Source organism: Mustela erminea, chromosome 3, assembly GCF_009829155.1.
Source record: "Mustela erminea isolate mMusErm1 chromosome 3, mMusErm1.Pri, whole genome shotgun sequence".
Taxonomy (NCBI): Eukaryota; Metazoa; Chordata; class Mammalia; order Carnivora; family Mustelidae; genus Mustela; species Mustela erminea.
This window is the reverse complement of record NC_045616.1, coordinates 8,031,187-8,048,692: the sequence shown is the minus strand read 5'-3', so window position 1 is coordinate 8,048,692 and position 17,506 is coordinate 8,031,187. Positions and strand designations below refer to the sequence as shown.

At 55.3% G+C, this 17,506-nt stretch overlaps 1 pseudogene; it reads right to left on the bottom strand.

The window, feature by feature from the left end:
- The window catches only part of LOC116585788, a 73,357-nt pseudogene that overhangs the window by 33,037 nt on the left and 22,814 nt on the right, over positions 1–17,506 (bottom strand).

Below are 17,506 nucleotides of genomic sequence, written 5' to 3'. Positions count from 1 at the left end.
CATCACTGAGAATGAGCTTGGAGCCCCGTGGTAGCACATCCTTCCCACACCCATCCACAGGAGGTCCCCACATGGCCCCAGGGCTGGGGGCTGCACCTGCTGGCAGTGGGGCTTGGGACCGCTTGCAGACCCGCACGGTCCCCATGTGGCCCCAGGACCTGGTGTGGCTCCTACCATGCACGATGTCCCATCTGCTGGCTGGAAGCGTGAGGACACTCAGCCCCTGGCGTGCAGTCGCGGCTGGAGCTCCCTGATGGCAGGCGGCACAGACCCGGGTGGACGCGGTTGGACCAATGCTGTGCTTTTCCCTCATGGGCTTGGATGCCATGTGCTCCAAGAACTCTGGAAAATTCCCTGTCCTGGCATCATTCGTACCCATGTTATGGTCCAAGTGTTTCATGCAGCAGACCCACCCCAGCAGCATCTAGGTTTCCACAGACACATGAGCATCCTGGGGCCTCGGGGACCATGTGCACACATCAGGGGCTCCCGTTTTTCTCTGTTCAGGTGTCAGAATTATGAACAACCTTAGTGCTGTCCCGGCTCTGCGCGGCCCTTATCTGTGGTCTGGAAGCGACAGTTCGAAGAAGGATAACGTGGGCTTCTCTACAGGAGCCACCATGCGGAGGATGTCCCCTCCAGTGAGATCTGTAGGGTCACCTCTGCTGGATGGCTTCCTGCACTCGGTCAAGCACAAATGGGAAGATGTGGTGAGAGTGGATGCGGTCAAGCGGCAGGTGTCCTGACGGAACAGGAGCTGCCAGGGAGGACATATGCCTCTTCGCACAGCTTTGGAAGACTGACCCCACTTTTAGTTTGGGTTTGGGCAAGAGTTTTGACAAATTAATGCAGGGAATTTTATGCACAGCAAGTTACACACTAAACCCAGGGAGGTCAGGGGCTCTGCGGGCACATCAAACGCATGAACCAGATTTTGCTGGCAGAGTGCATCGCCTCCTCCGGGAACTCACAGGTTCTGAGATCAGAGACTCTCCAAGGGTGAGGAGGCTCCATGCAGAATCACGCCGTGGTGCAGACTGGCCGTGTCCCACAGCCCTCAAGGCCATGTCCAGCCTGCCTGTGTCCACACGGGATGCCTGCTCGACAGCCCCACGGTCCTTTCCCTCTGCTGAGAACATGCCGGGTGCCAGACACTGCCGGCGACACGAGACGATGGAAGTGCAGAAGGTTTTCAGTGACCTTCGGCCTTTCCTGTTGGGGGACAGTTTTGCCGCTACAAGCGCGGTGCATGCGTGGGGGCAGGGGGGGTGCGTGTTTCCGGCCCAATTCTGCTCTCTAGTTGGTGGCTTCTCCGGAAGCAGGTGGATCCGTCACTATGTGGGTGCAAACATTGTCTGCATCTCCCTCCATTGGGTGCAGGTCAGAGACGGCCAGGGCCAGGCTGGCGAGCAGCTGTCTGAGCCGGAAAAACTGCTGCAATCTTGAGAGCCAGCATCGTCACACAGGAGTCGCTGACCGCTGCCTGAGCTGGGAGCCTTGCTCGGGGGAGAAGGCGCCTGGAGCTGTGTTCACAGTCCTCTCTGGCTAAGGACTCGGGCAGGTCCCAAATAGTCAGATAGTGTCCGGTCGTCCATGGTGATGATCACGGCACTGCTTTCCATCGCAGCGTTGCACACTGCACACAAAGACCTTCAGAAATCCTCCCAACAGGCAGGAACGGCTCTATCACGGGAGTGTCCTTCCTTCTCGTGGAGGCAGAAACAGGGCCCAGAATGTCAATGACAGTCATCTAATGGTCACTGTCACATCCAGCAGCCCCTGCCAAGATCCGGATGTGCCGTGATGGATGACAGCAGCACACACGCCCACACCCTCATGGCCAGAAACCCGGGCAGATGTGGGAACCTGATGACCATCGAGGGCAACGCTCCTGAAAGCGGCATCGGCCCAGAAACAGGCTGCCTTCATGCACGCACCACGCAGGTAGCGCTGATCCCGTCTTCCCGGCAAGAAGGACTGTGGGGCACAGAAATCCTTCTCCACTCCAGTTACCTGATTTCACGGGCTGGGTCCCAGCACTAGGCATCATCTCAGCGAAGGGGAAAGGGCCGTGAGGGCAGCCACAGCCACGACACCCAGCCGTCAGCTCGCATGGAGGGAAACCGGCAGAAATGGAGTCTCCTTCCAATCCACCATTTGGAAATTCAGACGTTATACAGTCAAATTCCAAACCACATTTGCTTAAAGACAGAACGTTGGCTGATGTGCAGCCAACAGGCAGGGCCAGAGCCCACGGTTCACGCCAGGAAGCAGCAACGGGCTAAGAAGTGACGCGGTTAACGAAGGAAAAGAAAGTGGAAAACAGCCACTGTGCATCCACGTTAGAGTCGAGAAGAGAGAAGGTAACAGACAAACCCCCAAGAAATGAGAAAGAAGTGCTGTTGGACATTCAGTAAAACGCAGGAAGCATAACATGGTGGCGAAGACCAACATGTTGGAGCCCAAATCCTGGGAAACCTTGCAAAGAAGTGTGACCACGGGCGTGGCTTGGATGAGTGGCAACCCCAGCGTCCTACCCATGACAAACTTTCAAAACGGAGCAGAAGGTCACCTCTGACTGGCAGTGCTGCAGACACTCAAGCAACAACTAGAACTTTCCAGAAGGAAAGTGCTTCCTCAGGGAAAAATGTGTATCCAGAAGAAACCCCAATCCTGTCTCTAGCCCCTTGATCTGAACACACCAGGGTTAAATGTGCCAGGGGGCATCGCACAGAACCTGCGAGTGCGTGGGCCCCAGGCCCCAAGAGCACACGCATGTGGCATGTGTCGCACAGACACGGCGCAGGAGCAGCCCCGAGTAGAGCGTCTGTGTGCACAGAAGACTCCACCATCTGCAGCCTGGGCCTCAAGGGAAAGGTGGGGACAGAGGAGACCGCCCAACCAGGAGAGGGGCTGAGACAAGATTCCTGGGCGGGGCTCCCCAAGACTGGGCCAGGGGACGTCCTGCCCCTGCCGAAGGGACCTGGGCGGCTGAGCTGAGGGGCCCAGGGCCTCCTGGGGAGGCGACTAGAGGGGAGAGGGGACGCACTCCTGGCGCAAGCAGCAGCTTCAGCAAGTGCAGAAAGGAAGTCTGGCCATCCCGGATGGTTTAGTTTGCTCAGGAATCACCTTCTGTCTGTCCTGAACCACAGATGAGACCACATGCCCCTGCCTGTTGGCAGCAGCCCCCGTGAGCCCTGTGACCGGTCCAGGGAGCCCCATGACCAGCCCCATGAGCCCCGTGACCACCACACGGCCAGCACTGTTCTGGGTCATTCTGCGATGCGCTCTGCGCTTCTGTTTAGTGCAGGACTATGGTCCTATGATAGGACCTAACCTTCAAACTGCGAAACTCTTTGTAACAAAAATGGGAACCAGTACTGTTTATGCTGGACCCACTGGGCCAGGGATCCCACTCACCAGCTGTAGGAGGACAGGACTATCGTGTTCCCCAACACATGCCGTGGGGCCTGCCTCAGAGCAGGAGGAAGGAAGGGCGGAAGGGAGGGAGGCAGGGTGGGAGGGAGGGAGGGAGAGAGGACTGCCATCTTGCCCAGGCCCCCACTGCAGGCACAGCCACAGCTGCACTGCCCTCTGATACCCGGGCGGCTGCTCTGGTGCAGACTTGTGTCACGGGTCCCGTGGCCGTCCTCCACCTGTGGCCCAACTGACATCTGGGCCTGATGGAGCCACATTCCTTGGCCCTTAGCCTTCTCAGGGTTCTGATCTCAGTTGAATCCATGGCTCCTTGGCCTTCCCAGAACCCGCTTCTAGGGGACATTTTGTGGAAGGGGTGGGGCAGCATCCAAGCAACACCCGCAGATGGCGTGGACAGGTGTCTATGGGACACCCACAGACAGGGTGGGGCAGCATCCAGGGGACACTTGTGGATCGGGTCAGGTCGGGGACACACCTGGTGACAAATGGAGCAGGTAGGGGTCCAGGGCGCACAGTGGTCGGACAAGACCCTGGAGGTCTGCAGCCTCCCAGGATGGAACGCAGCTGCCCCATACCCACCCCCGAGGCAGGGCCCGTCTGGAGGACACGCTGACCTGTTGTTGCAGGTGCCTGAGATGAGCCGGTACTTGTTGGCCAGGCAGGTGTCCAGGCACTAGGGGGGCAGCATGTACAGCAGGCATCTGGACACATTCGTGACTGTGTTCAGCACATCTTCCGGCAGGACATCTGGGGAGGAAGCCGCGTGTGAGGACAAGCCCACCCCCGCCCTACACGGGGCAAGGCAGTCATAGACAGCGCCCGCCACGTCAGACACGTCAGCGCCGGGGCCAGGGCTTCCTTCTACTTCAAACCGGTGCTCTCGACAATGCCCTCACACACCCTCCACGAGAGGAAATGGGCTTTTAAAATCCCTGTTTGCTGTGACCGTTCAGGAAAGCCAGTCAGCGCTCTGGGCCCCAGGGACAGGACTGGGTCGTGTCCCCAACAAGCCTTCGCGACCTGGTGGTGAAACAGGGAGGCCAGCAGAGCTCGGCCCCTGGCCAGACAGGGGTGCGGGCAGCATTTGCACTGGAGCTTGGGGCCTGGCTCTCTCCAGCTGGACTGCTGGCTCCCTTCTCGCCACTCTCTCCAGGTTGGGGCCCAAAAGCTTATGTATTTCCCCAAGCACGTTGCTTCCACATGCTTGCTGCATGTTGCATGCTTCCCTGTTGGTCCTAGAAGGAACCTTTTAGTCACTTCTCCAAGACGAGTTGTACAGATCTTTGAGATAAAGCCATAAGGACGACCAAGGAGGGACCGGGGTGGGGGTGAGCTTCACTAGGGGAACCCTGGGAAGGACGCATCCATTTGACACAGAAAGAAAGAGAACAAGCATCCCAGTCAGTGCACAGAGCTGGAGGGTTTCATGTTGTAAGTCATTGTGAGAACCACAAACACCATGTGACCTCACGCGCACCAGGAATTCAAGAAACAAAACAGATGGGGCCCCGGGTGGCTCAGTCCTTAGATGACTGCCTCTGGCTTGGGTCATGGTCCCAGGGTCCTGGGATCCAGCATCGGGCTCCCTGCTGGGCGGGGACCCTGCTTCTCCCTCCCCAACTCCCCCTGCTTGTACTCCCTCTCTCCCTGGGTCTCCCTCTGTCAAATAAATAAATAAAACCTTTAAAAAAGCAGATGAACATAAGGGAATAGGAGAGGAGAGAGAGAGGGAAATGAACCATAGGAGACTTTTTTTTTTTTTTTAATTACACTGGTATTTTTCAAAGAGCTGGAGCAAATGATCCTAAAATTTGTACGGGATCAGAAGAGACCCTGAATCGCTAAGGAAATGTTGAAAGACAAAAATAAAACTGGTGGCATCATGTTACCTGATTTCAAGCTTTACTACAAAGCTGTGATCACCAAGACAGCATGGTACTGGTGGATAATCTTTTTAATATGCTGTTGGATCCTGTTGGCTAGGATCTTGTTGAGAATCTTAGCATCCATATTCATCGGTGATATTGGTCTGAAATTCTCCTTTTTGGTAGGGTCTTTGCCTGGTTTGGGGATCAGGGTAATGCTGGCTTCATAGAAAGAGTCTGGAAGTTTTCCTTCTGCTTCAATTTTTTGAACCAGCTTCAGGAGAATAGATGTTATTTCTTCTTTGAAAGTTTGGTAGAATTCCCCAGGGAATCCATCAGGTCCTGGGCTCTTGTTTTTTGGGAGGTTTTTGATCACAGCTTCAATCTCGTTACTAGATATTGGTCTATTCAGGTTGTCAATTTCTTCCTGGTTCAATTTTGGGAGTTTATAGTTTTCCAGGAATGCATCCATTTCATCTAGGTTGCTTAGCTTATTGGCATATAACTGTTGATAATAACTTCTGATAATTGTTTCTACTTCCTTGGTGTTTGTTGTGATCTCTCCCTTTTCATTCCTAATTTTATGAATTTGAGCTTTCTCTCTTTTCCTTTGGATTAGTGTAGCTAATGGTTTATCTATCTTATTGATTCTTTCAAAAAACCAGCTTCTAGTTTCATTGATACATTTTACTGTATCTCTGGTTTCTACCTCATTGATCTCAGGTTTAATCTTGATGATTTCCCTTCTTATGTGTGGAGATGGTTTGAATTGTTGTTGATTTTCCAGTTCTTTAAGGTGTAGAGACAGCAGCTGTGTTCTGGATTTTTCAATTTTTTTGAGAGAGGCTTGGATGGCTATGTAGTTCCCCCTTAGGACTGCCTTGATTGTATCCCATAGGTTTTGAACTGAAGTGTCTTCATTCTCATTGGTTTCCATGAATTGTTTCAGTTCTTCTTTGATCTCCTGGTTGATCCAAGCATTCTTAAGCAAAGTGGTCTTTAGCTTCCAGGTGTTTGAGTTCCTTGGGAAGTTTTCCTTGTGGTTGAGCTCCAGTTTCCTTGTGATCTGAGAATATACAGGGAATAATCTCAGGGAAAAATCTCGCAGCCTTCCCGTTGAGATCAGGAACACGACAAAGATGCCCACTCTCACTACTCTTCTTGAACATAGTATTAGAAGTCCTAGCAACAGCAATCAGACAACAAAGAGAAATAAAAGGTAACCCAATTGGCAAGGAGGAAGTCAAACTCTCTCTCTTCACAGATGACATGATTCTTTATATGGAAAATCCAAAAGACTCCACCCCCAAACTACTAGAACTCATCCAGCAATTCAGCAATGTGGCAGGATACAAAGTCAATGTACAGAAATCAGTGGCTTTCCTATACACTAACAATGAAAATACAGAAAGGGAAATTAGAGAATCAATTCCATTTACTACAGCACCAAGAACCATAAGATACTGGGAATAAACCTAACCAAAGAGCTAAAGGATCTGTACTCGAGGAACTACAGAACACTCATCAAAGAAATTGAAGAAGACACAAAAAGATGGAAGACCATTCCATGCTCTTGGATCGGAAGAGTAAACATTGTTAAAATGTCTCTACTGCCTAGAGCAATCTATACTTTTAATGCTGTTCTGATAAAAATTCCACTGGTATTCTTTAAAGAGCTGGAGCAAATAATCCAAAAATATGTATGGAATCAGAAGAGACCCCGAATCATTAAGGAAATGTTGAAAAACAAAAATAAAACTGGGGGCATCACGTTACCTGATTTCAAGCTTTACTCCAAAGCTGTGATCACCAAGACAGCATGGTACTGGCAAGAAAACAGACACATAGACCAGTGGAACAGATTAGAGAGCCCTGATATGGACCCTCAACTCTATGGTCAAATAATCTTCTACATAACAGGAAAAAATATACAGAGGAAAAAAGACAGTCTCTTCAATAAATGGTGCTGGGAAAACTGGGCAGCTATATGTAGAAGAATGAAACTCAACCATTCTCTCACACCGTACAGAAAGATAAACTCAAAATGGATAAAAGACCTCAACATGAGACAGGAATCCATCAGAATCCTATAGGAGAACATACACAGTAACCTCTTCGATATCAGCCACAGCAACTTCTTTCAAGATATGTCTCCAAAGGCAAAGAAAACAAAAGAGAAAATAAACTTCTAGGACTTCATCAAAATCAAAAGCTTCTGCACAGCAAAGGAAACAGTCAACAAAACAAAGAGGCAACCCACGGAATGAAAGAAGATATTTGCAAATGACAGTACAGATAAAAGGTAGATATCCAGGATCTATAAAGAACTCCTCAAACTGAACACACACAAAACAGACAATCATATCAAAAAATGGACAGAAGATATTGAACAGACACTTCTCCAATGAAGACATACAAATGGTAATGAGACACATGAAAAAATGTTCATCATCACTAGCCATCAGGGAGATTCAAATTAAAACCACATTGAGATATCACCTGACACCAGTTAGAATGGCCAAAATTAGCAAGATGGGAAGCAACATGTGTTGGATGGGATGTGGAGAAAGGGGTACCCTCTTACACTGTTGGTGGGAATGCAAGTTGGTGCAGCCTCTTTGGAGAACAGTGTGGAAATTACTCAAGAAATTAAAAATAGAACTTCCCTATGACCCTGCCATTGCACTCCTGGGTATTTACCCCAAAGATACAGATGTCGTGAAAAGAAGGGACATCTGTACCCCACTGTTTATAGCAGCAATGGCCGCGGTCACCAAACTGTGGAAAGAACCAAGATGCCCTTCAACGGACGAATGGATAAGGAAGATGTGGTCCATATACACTATGGAGTATTATGCCTCCATCAGAAAGGATGTATACCCAACTTTTGTAGCAACATGGACGGGACTGGAAGAGATTATGTTGAGTGAAATAAGTCAAGCAGAGAGAGTCAGTTATCATATGGTTTCACTTATTTGTGGAGCATATCAAATAGCATGGAGGACACTGGGAGTTAGAGAAGAGAAGGGAGTTGGGGGACATTGGAACGGGAGGTGAACCATGAGAGACTATGGACTCTCAAAAATAATCTGAGGGTTTTGAAGGGGAGGGGGGTGGGAGGTCGGGGTACCAGGTGGTGGGTATTATATAGGGCACAGATTGCATGGAGCACTGGGTGTGGTGCAAAAATAATGAATACTGTTATGCTGAAAATAAATAAAAAATAAATTTTAAAAAACCATAAAACTCAATAAAAGAAACAAAGGCTAAGTCGGCACGAAGTGTCTATGGCTCTTTTGGGGGAGGAACCTAGGGACCACGTGGTTCCTGATGCCACGCTGAAAAGTCCAGGTTAGTCTGCTTCTCACAAACCCCATCTTCTAGTTCCCTGTGCAGGGCTCATACACTGCCCGGAGGTCCAGCCAACCACACCCCCGTTTTCACCAACAGGCTGCCTTGCTTGAGGGTGGCCACTCTGCCAGCAGCCACTTCTGTCCGCCATTCAGAGTCCAGCAAAGCGGTTCTCAGAGGCCCGGAGGAAGTCTCAGAGGCCACAGCCACACAGCAGGGAGGGGCTTGCCGTCTTTGCCGGCTGCCCAGGCTGCTGTTACAGGAACGTGACCCCTCGCAAAGCCCCGCACATGGCTCTCCCCGTCTGCGCCATCCCTGGCCGCCCTGTCTCTCCACCAGGGCACGGCGGCTCTTGGATGCCATGACACAGCCTACCAGGGGCTTGAGTGGCTGCCCTTGTTCAGTCTGGACCACAGAGGGACCGTCACCTCCCAAGTGAACCGAGACACATCCCACGTCTGTTGGAGCAGCGGTGACAGACCCACTGCGTCTGCCTGGGAGCGAGTAGGGAGGCGAGCAAGAAGCACTCTTCAGTCCCCTCTCAGCCCGGTCTCTGCCCCTTGGGACCGCTGCTGGGGGGGCATCTCAGGGGGCTCACTTGTGGGAGGCCAGGATCCCCGGAGCTTCCCAAAGACTCTCATCTTCAGGGCCTGCACGGAAGCTTCCATGATCTCGGCCGCATGGGAGACGGCTCGGCTGGTCGGCTCAGGGCGTTTGGAGAAAGACAGAAGCTGTGATGGAGACAGGATCCCTCTTTGGCAGAGGTCTCTATGGCACAAGGGGAGAAGTAAAGTGGGTTATTTGTCTGGCACTGTTCTTGTAAGGAGCCAGTACTCACTTCAGCAGAGTATGTGCAGGGCCTGCCCCATGTGGGGTCGAGGACAGGCACATCCAGAGGTCCTGAGCCGGACAGGACTTGAGGGCGATAAGCCTTATCAGAATCGAGTTAGACACCTGTGCTATGCTCCCGCTGGTGAGCCAGGGGCCCTGCGCGCAGCCCTCTGGAGCTCCCGGGTGAGCCCATGCTCACAGACTGGCCCCGTTCCCTGTCAGAGAACTGGCATCCGCAGTGCAGGACAAGGCAACAGAGCCTTTGTGGTGGGACCGGAAGCACCGTGCTGGGTCCCCAGCGCCCTGCGTCCCCGGCCTCGTGCATCCCAGCAACTCCAGCCCCAGGGGATCCGTCCAGCCCCCTGCCCATGGCACTTTGGGGCCAGTGCCCCGGGGGCAGGGGTCCAAGCTGGCCTCTGCCCAGGTGGAGCTGCAGAGTGGACACCCGTGGCCTCAGGCAGAGTGGCAGGAAGCCTCTCCAGCCACCCTGAGATGTGTGGCTCACGACGCGAGCAACTCAGCAAAATCAGCCAAGCTCCTGCCACCAGCTGCGACCCCGCGGGCCACCATGAGTCAGTAAGAAGCCCAAATGTGCACCGAGGGAATGAGGAGGCCAGTGCTATGCTGAGAACCACTCTCCTCAGGCTGTCACCCATGAAAACCCTGGCTGCCAAAGGCCATAATTACACTCAGTTTATAACACTCCCTCATCGAGAGCCGAGTAGCTGGCATCGGGGGCACAGCCAGTGACAGACACGGTGGACACGAGGGACACAGCAGAGTGAACCTGACGTCCATACCAATGTGCGCGGCCCAGAACTTCCATAAAGGGCTCTGGATGTCACAGCTGCTTTGTGCACGTGACACCAGGTCACCGCGAAGTTTTCTTTCTTTTAAGATTTTATTTATTCATTTGACAGAGAGAGACACAGTGAGAGAGGGAGCACAAGCAGGGGCAGCGGGAGAGGGGAAAGCAGGCTGCCCGCCGAGCAGGGAGCCTGCCTTGAGGCTCGATCCCTGGACCCCGGGATCACGACCTGAGCTGAAGGCAGAGGCTTTAACCCTCTGAGCCCCCCAGCTGTCCTTGTCATGAACTTTTGGTAGAAGCTGACACACCAGTCGGCAGAGACATGGGACCCTGGCCCCAGACAAGGGCCACCGCCTTTCTGGGGCTCCCTGAAACTGCAGGGGCAGGAGAACAGTCCCCCAAAGAAGTCTGTGTCTGAATCCTCAGAGCCATGAGCAGGCCTGGCTGCACAGCGAGGGCATTCAGCTGCAGGCAGGGCTGGGACGGCTAACAGCAAAGGCTGAAAGGGGCTGTTCCTGAGCCCTCAAGGCGGCCACACAAGCACCGGGTCTTACGAGGGGAGGAGAATGGGGAGGACAGGAAAAATGGTCAGAGATCTGTGGCCGCCTGAAGACGGGGAAGGCCCGCCAGGCAACATGGGCACCTCTGGAGCTGGGAGGGAGGGGAAAAGGAGGTTCTTCGGAGTCTTGGGAGGACCGCTGTCCCCCAGATGGCGACTCTGGCCCAGCGAGGTCCGTGCTGGCCTGTGACCCCTGATGGTGTGATGAACCACGGGTGCTGTGTTAAGCTGCTGCGTTTGGGGCCACGTGCTCCAGCAGTCCTTGGAGGTGAGAACCCCACTCTTCACAGAGGCCCTGGGCCCAGTGTGGTGGCCTCGGAACAGGGGAGCAGGCACCCCAGGGGCTCATCTCTGTCACGTCAACAGGGAGCAAACCCTTCCCCTCTGTGCGGGGAGGCGCCCTAGTTTCCGCTTTGCAAACATCCTTGGAACATTGTCTGCAGTGAAGGCAGCTGGTGCCTCTTCTCACCATGTTTACAGTCAACAGACAAGCCGGTGAGCAGAGCCTCCCGGGGGCCCAGACCTCCTGCATCGCAGTCTCTGGGCCACAGCCTGGGGTGCAGACGTCCCAGCATGAGCCACTGAGATGAAGCCCGAGGCTGCAGACCTCATGGACACGGCCACATGAGGTGCCACGTCCTCACGGACACAGAGGCTGGATCCAGCACTGGCAGAGTGGGCCACGCTGGCCTCCGTCAGTCTGTCTGCCTGTCAGCCTGCGGAGCCTGTTCGTGCCTCCCATGTGTGTGCAAAAGTGACATGGGTCAGGTCCGTGTGGCTCTTTAAGCAGGTCTGGACCCTGAACGCAACATCAGTAGATGGTATTCAGTGTGGCTATGATCGGCAGCGCCTATCCAGGACACGGACTTGTGGAATCACATCTCTAAACACCGTAAATGACTCCCTCCATCTTCTGGTGTGTGGGGAGCCATGCAGGCGTCCCGAGAGCTGACCCAACACACGTGAGCCGACATGCACGGGGAGGGAAGCAGGCCCCGCGTGAGGCCCGGTTTGCATCTGGCGGCTCCAGTGTCTCAAGCACGAGACCACGCTTCTTACCGCAAGGATAGGAGACGATTGCAGGTCCCCCAGTGTTAACAGCGGACATGACAGCTCTAAGTGCGCAAACTCATCTCCTTTCTCTCGCTCCTGGAGAAGATGCTAGGGGTCTCCTGGTCTCCTCTCCAGAAAGCGAGGAACAGGCTTACGCCCGCGGCCAGACTCATGCGACCTGCTGGCCCAGCCTGCAAGTTTGGGGACAAAGAGACACTGTAACCACAGATTCATGCCCAAGAAACACACTCTGCTCCAGGAGAAATGTTTACCTGCAGAAACCAGGGTGGTCGTTGCGAGAAGAGCCATGAAGGTGTCCGGTAGAGGCAAGCAGGGGAGGGGACGCCCCGAGGCTGAGCCTCCAGTCCTCCAGGGGAATGAGGGAGACAGAGCTGGGGTTGAGGACAACCCCGGGTGGGGAGCTCCACATTCTGAGCTTGGGGCCAGTGGGCCAGGAGCCCCGGGTGCGAGCAGGCACTCGCCTCCTCCCCCATTGCCCCAGGGTAACCCCTGGGCACATCAGGACACAAGCACATTTGGGCCCAGCCCCCCATGGAGAAAGGCCCCATGAGGTTCCCACACAGACCTGGTCCTCCATGAGAGACCACAACTCTGCACCCCCAGCTCGGCCTGGCCCAGAGAGCCCCTGTAATGTCCAGTCCCCCAGCAACATGGCCGGCCCCAACTCCAGCTCCCCGGGGTCCGACACAGGCCAGGGGCACTCCCTGCCGGGAAGGATGTGATACAGCCACGCTGCCTCCACACCCCGGGCTCTGCACGTCCCAGGAGTCATCGGAGGGAGTCCTTCTATGAACTTTGTTTATACCCTTGTGACACTGTGTGCACAGGTGTGCACACACATGCGTGCTCATTTGATGGCATGTACACACACACATACACACGTGTGCACACATGTGCAGTGATGGGAGCCCAGAGCTCACTGACAGAACCGAGACAGCCCTGGGAGTCTTTGTAGTGAACAGGTTGACGAGACACGTCCTCACATCCAGACCGGGGTTGGCCCAGCTTGGAGCTGGGAAGACACCAGCCCCTTCTCCTGCCCCTCCCTGCCCTGGGCTCCTGCGGCCATGGTGCACTGCCATGGACCAGACCTGCCCTGGCTGGTGGCAGACCGTCTCGTGCTCCCCACAAAGGGGCCTCCCCAGCAGAGAGCTCCTCCGGGGCCCAGGCTGCTCCTGCCTCACCATGGGGACTCCAGCCTGGAGGGCTTCCCTGGGCTTCCTGCAGACCAGGGCACCCCAAGGCACCAAGGCAAGGCTGTGCGGCCCACACTTCCATTGGGGTCCTGTCTGCCAGTTACCGCGCCAGGCGCTGTAGCTGTGAACGGGAATTCTCTTTGGACTCTTCCCTGCCTGCCCTGGCTCCCAGAGGCTGCAGCTCAAAACACCTGCCTCTCCTGCCCCAGCCTGGGCTCCGGATGGGTGGTCCCTTGACTGGGAACCCATGTGCCAGGCTTGTGGCTCTGGCCACAGCAGGCTGGTGATGGCTGCAGGCAGAGCTGCTGGCCCGGGTCCCTCTGGGGACATGGGTCTCCCCACAGAGAGGCTTTCACTGCGGCCACCTTCCCCCTGAAGCCACAGCATGGATCCCTGCATGGCGGGGATCCCTGCATGGCTCACGGTCCACACCACTGGCCACGGCTGCAGGTCGTCCTGAGGCCTCAGCTCTAGGAGGTCAGTGAGCTATTAACAATGACAGACCTGCCCTCTCATCTGCAGCACAGAAAATCTGATTCTGAGCTCAGACGGGAAGGTGGGCTCTTGCGGGCTCCGCGTCCTCTGTGTGATGACGGCCTCACAGCCTGTCTGAGTTTCCACCATCTCCCTGGTGCCCAGGACACAGAAGCATCTGCTACTGATGTCACCAAGCGTCCTTGGTCCTCTCTTCGCTAGGCACCGCCAGAACCGTCTTCACGTCCACAGTGGACGGGACCAAGGGCGGGTGTTGACGCAGGTGCAGGGGCACGGCGGCACATGCGCTGAGCCCCCAGCAAGCCACGAATGTGGGAAACAGCCTGAAGGCCGGACAGGCAGGATTTGTGCCAGGGGATGAGAGCCGTGGCAGACTGGTGGTGGCCCCCAGCACCGCGCCATGTAGACTGGTACAAGCCTGCCCAGCATCACCTCCTCCTGCCCTGCCAAGGCATTGAGGTGAGAGGACGACTTCTCCAGCCCACACAGGCCACTCATGTACACGGGCTAGGCACAGGCTCATCCTGGGAGCGTGAAGGGGAAACAGTCCTTAGAGGCAAGGCAGTGAGCGGAGGAGGCACCCAGGACCCTACCTCTCTTGGAGTGTCTGGGGACCCGCGGGGAGCCAACAGGGGTTCTCCCTGATGTGGGCACCTCTGGGCTGCCAATCTGCTCCCCGTCCACTCACTCACCTGGGCCCCTTTCCAGCAGCACCTCCAGGCCAGAGCCCAGGTAACTGCCTACCCCTGACCCTGAGACCCAGCATCTCCCCCCTCCTAGCAGGGCAGATCTGGTGAGCCCTAGGGCAGCGTGGCCCCTACCCCCCACTCCATCCCAGCACGCAGCCTCCGAACATGGTCCTCTGCTCTGCTGCAGGACGTCAGGCCCACACTCCCAGAGACTGCTCCGAGCACCGTCCTGTACCCGGTTGTCTGCTGCCTCCACGTGGAACCCCAGGGCCCTCCCCACCATGGCAGGCAGCCAGCACCTTCCAGCTCGAGGGAAGGGTGGGTCTCCTCACCGCCCGGAGCCCACACGGTCATACCCTGAGAAATGGTCCCAAGGTCCTGAGCATATGGGGTCACAGCCCTGAGGATACAGGGTCACAGCCCCAACTGTCTGGGCTCACAGCTCAGACACGAGGGATCCCAGGCCCCAGCACATGGGGTCTCAGCTCGAGCAAGTGGGGTCCAGCCCCGAGCATGTGGGGTCACAGCCTTGACAGAGTGGGGTCTCAACCCCGAGCATGTGGGGTCCCGGTCTTCAGGACACAGGTGACTGCCCCGAGCTGGTGGGCTCCAGCCCCTGGGGTCACAGCCCTAGAGGTGGCATCACTGTCTTGAGTCCAGGGGTCATAACCTTGAGCATGTGGGGTCACAGCCCAGAACGTATGTGGAAACAGCCCCAAGCATGTGGGGTCCTGGCCATGGACAAGGGGTCATGTGGTCAGTTCACGGCATCTTCCTTCCTTGACTCTTCCTTCTCCCTCTGGATCTCTGCCTCTACCTTCTCTCCCCTTCGTCTGCCTCCATCTATCTGCTTCCCTGTGTGTCCTCTCTGCTTGGAACCAGCAGGCCCAAAGTCGCTCCCTCGTCCTCCAGGCGGCCCCATAGCACCCAGGGGCTCTCCTGCACCCGGGCCACGGGGCTCGCACACTTTTGCGGAGTGAAGACCTTAAAGGTGTTCGATCCATCTGGGGCCACTGTGCACCCCACAGACTGGATTCTTCTGGTTTTTGAAGAATTCAGAAAAGAAGCAGGCACCATGCGCTCCATGGACCGTGCTTTTGAAGTTCTCAATGATCACGATAAAAAATACTGATAAATTTCAGGTTTTATTATTTCATAAATAATAAATAATTATTGGGGATTCTTGTTGACATTTAATTATTTATTGAAATGTAATAATCCAGGGTACCTGGGGGGCTCAGTCGGTTGAGTGACTACCTTTGGCTCAGGTCATGATCTCAAGGTCCTGGGATCAAGCCCTGCATTGGTCTCCCTGCTCAACTTCTCCCTCTCCCCCTGCTTGTGCTCAATCTGTCTCTCTCTCAAATAAATAAGTAAAATCTTTAAGAAAAAAAGAAATGTAGTAATTCATTCTATGATTAGTAAGCAAATAGCAAATGGCTCACTAGTTCATTAATCCTAAATGAGACACAATTACACGTAAAGGGAACAGATCTCAGCATTTCGGGGGGAAGGCGGCTTGGGATGTGAGGTCAGGAACTCACGGACTGGGCGGATCCACGAGGGAGACTGTTGGGGAGGTGGGGCGGCAACTGCCCAGCCCGGACGGGCATGAGCTTTGTGGTGCCCGCCAACCTGTGCCACATGGCCCGGCACGTGGCTTACTTTTCTGGCCACAGCCCAGCGCCCCGCACCTGTCCTGCCCCACCCTGGGGGACCCACGGTGGCTGCTCGTCTCCACTGGTCAGCGTTCTTCCCGGCGAGCGAGGAGGGCTATGGGCTCGCCCCCATAAGCACCGCCCACCCTCCCCGAGCACGTCTCTGGGTCCTCTAGAGGCTGCGTCTCCTGGATTCGAACTGTAAGGACCTCAGTGAACTGTGAGTTTACTTTGCAGCCTCAGTGCCTCCTTGCGCAATGCTGGTCTTTGAAGGTCTCTTGAAGAAATGTCTAGAAACAATCTCAGAAGACCTCACCAATGACCTTCCTGATTGGCTCTCTTGTCTTTGCATTTCCACGTACATCACCGCAAAACCGAGGGGTAAAACACATCTGCAGCCTTATTCTTGGTGCGCAGGGCTGGAGTTCTGCACAAGGAGACTCAGCAGGACTAAGACGCGACACCTTCTTCCTTCGTCACTTTTGCTCCTCATGAGCCAGGACCCCCATGGCCCTGACAAGTGCAGTTAAGCTCGAGGACCCCATTTCTTTGTCCTCAGAGTTCGATGGCGGGAGGAGACTCTGGCCAGTTTCTGCTCGCTGGCAGACCCATGGATGAGACCGCCTGGTCGAGGGCCCTGAGACAGCAGACGCCCTCCCCTCCCTGGGTGACACCTTGGCCAGGGGCAGAGCTCAGCTCAGAATCCAGGGAGAAGCCCAAGCATCCTGAGGAATACCTCGAGGGACCTGGTTTGCGCTGCTAGGAGGATGCCACACGCAGGGCCACACCTGCAGCCCAGAGTCATGAGGCGGCCGCCGACCCTGGGGAGCAGGATGGGGACAAACAGATGTGGTCCCAGCCCTGTGGGTCAGATCCAGGGTCTGACTGTGGTCCCTGGAAGGACAGGGTCCTGGATAAGTTTGCAAGATGCCAGCGTGGCATCTGCACAGGGACAGATACTACTGGGGGACAGTCTTCATGGCCCTGGGTTATTTCTCAACACCTCGTGAGACAAAGGGCATCGACTGTCTTTGCTCCTGTCCTCTCTCAAGGATGCTTTGAAAGGGGTTGCTCTGAGGGGCGCCTGGTGGGCTGTCAGCAAAGTCCCCACTCTTGTTCTCAGGGTCCCGAGTCCAAGCCACATGGTGGGCGTGGAGTCTTCTTAGAAAGGGGGCAGCACAGGAGGCAGAAGTGGCATCTCCCTCCGTAGAACGGCCCTAGCACCAGCACAGCATGGACACCTTCCTCTCCAGGGCAAAAGACAGGGTCATGGACCCTCCCCTACACCGGTGTGGGTCCCGCGCCACCATGGTCAGTGTGCCCAGTGGTCAGTGTGCCCAGTGGTGGGTCCAGGAAGGGGCAGGAGCTTTAGGTGACGGGGACCACAGGCGTAGGAGGACGTCCCTTGGGTACTCCAGATGCTGTCTCCCTGGTAGGCACAATGAAGCAAAATGGGAAAGAACCATCAGAGGGAGTGACAGTAAGACTGTGTGACTGCACCCACCACCATTCCAGAGGAGAAGGACCCCGCAGTGGCAGCCG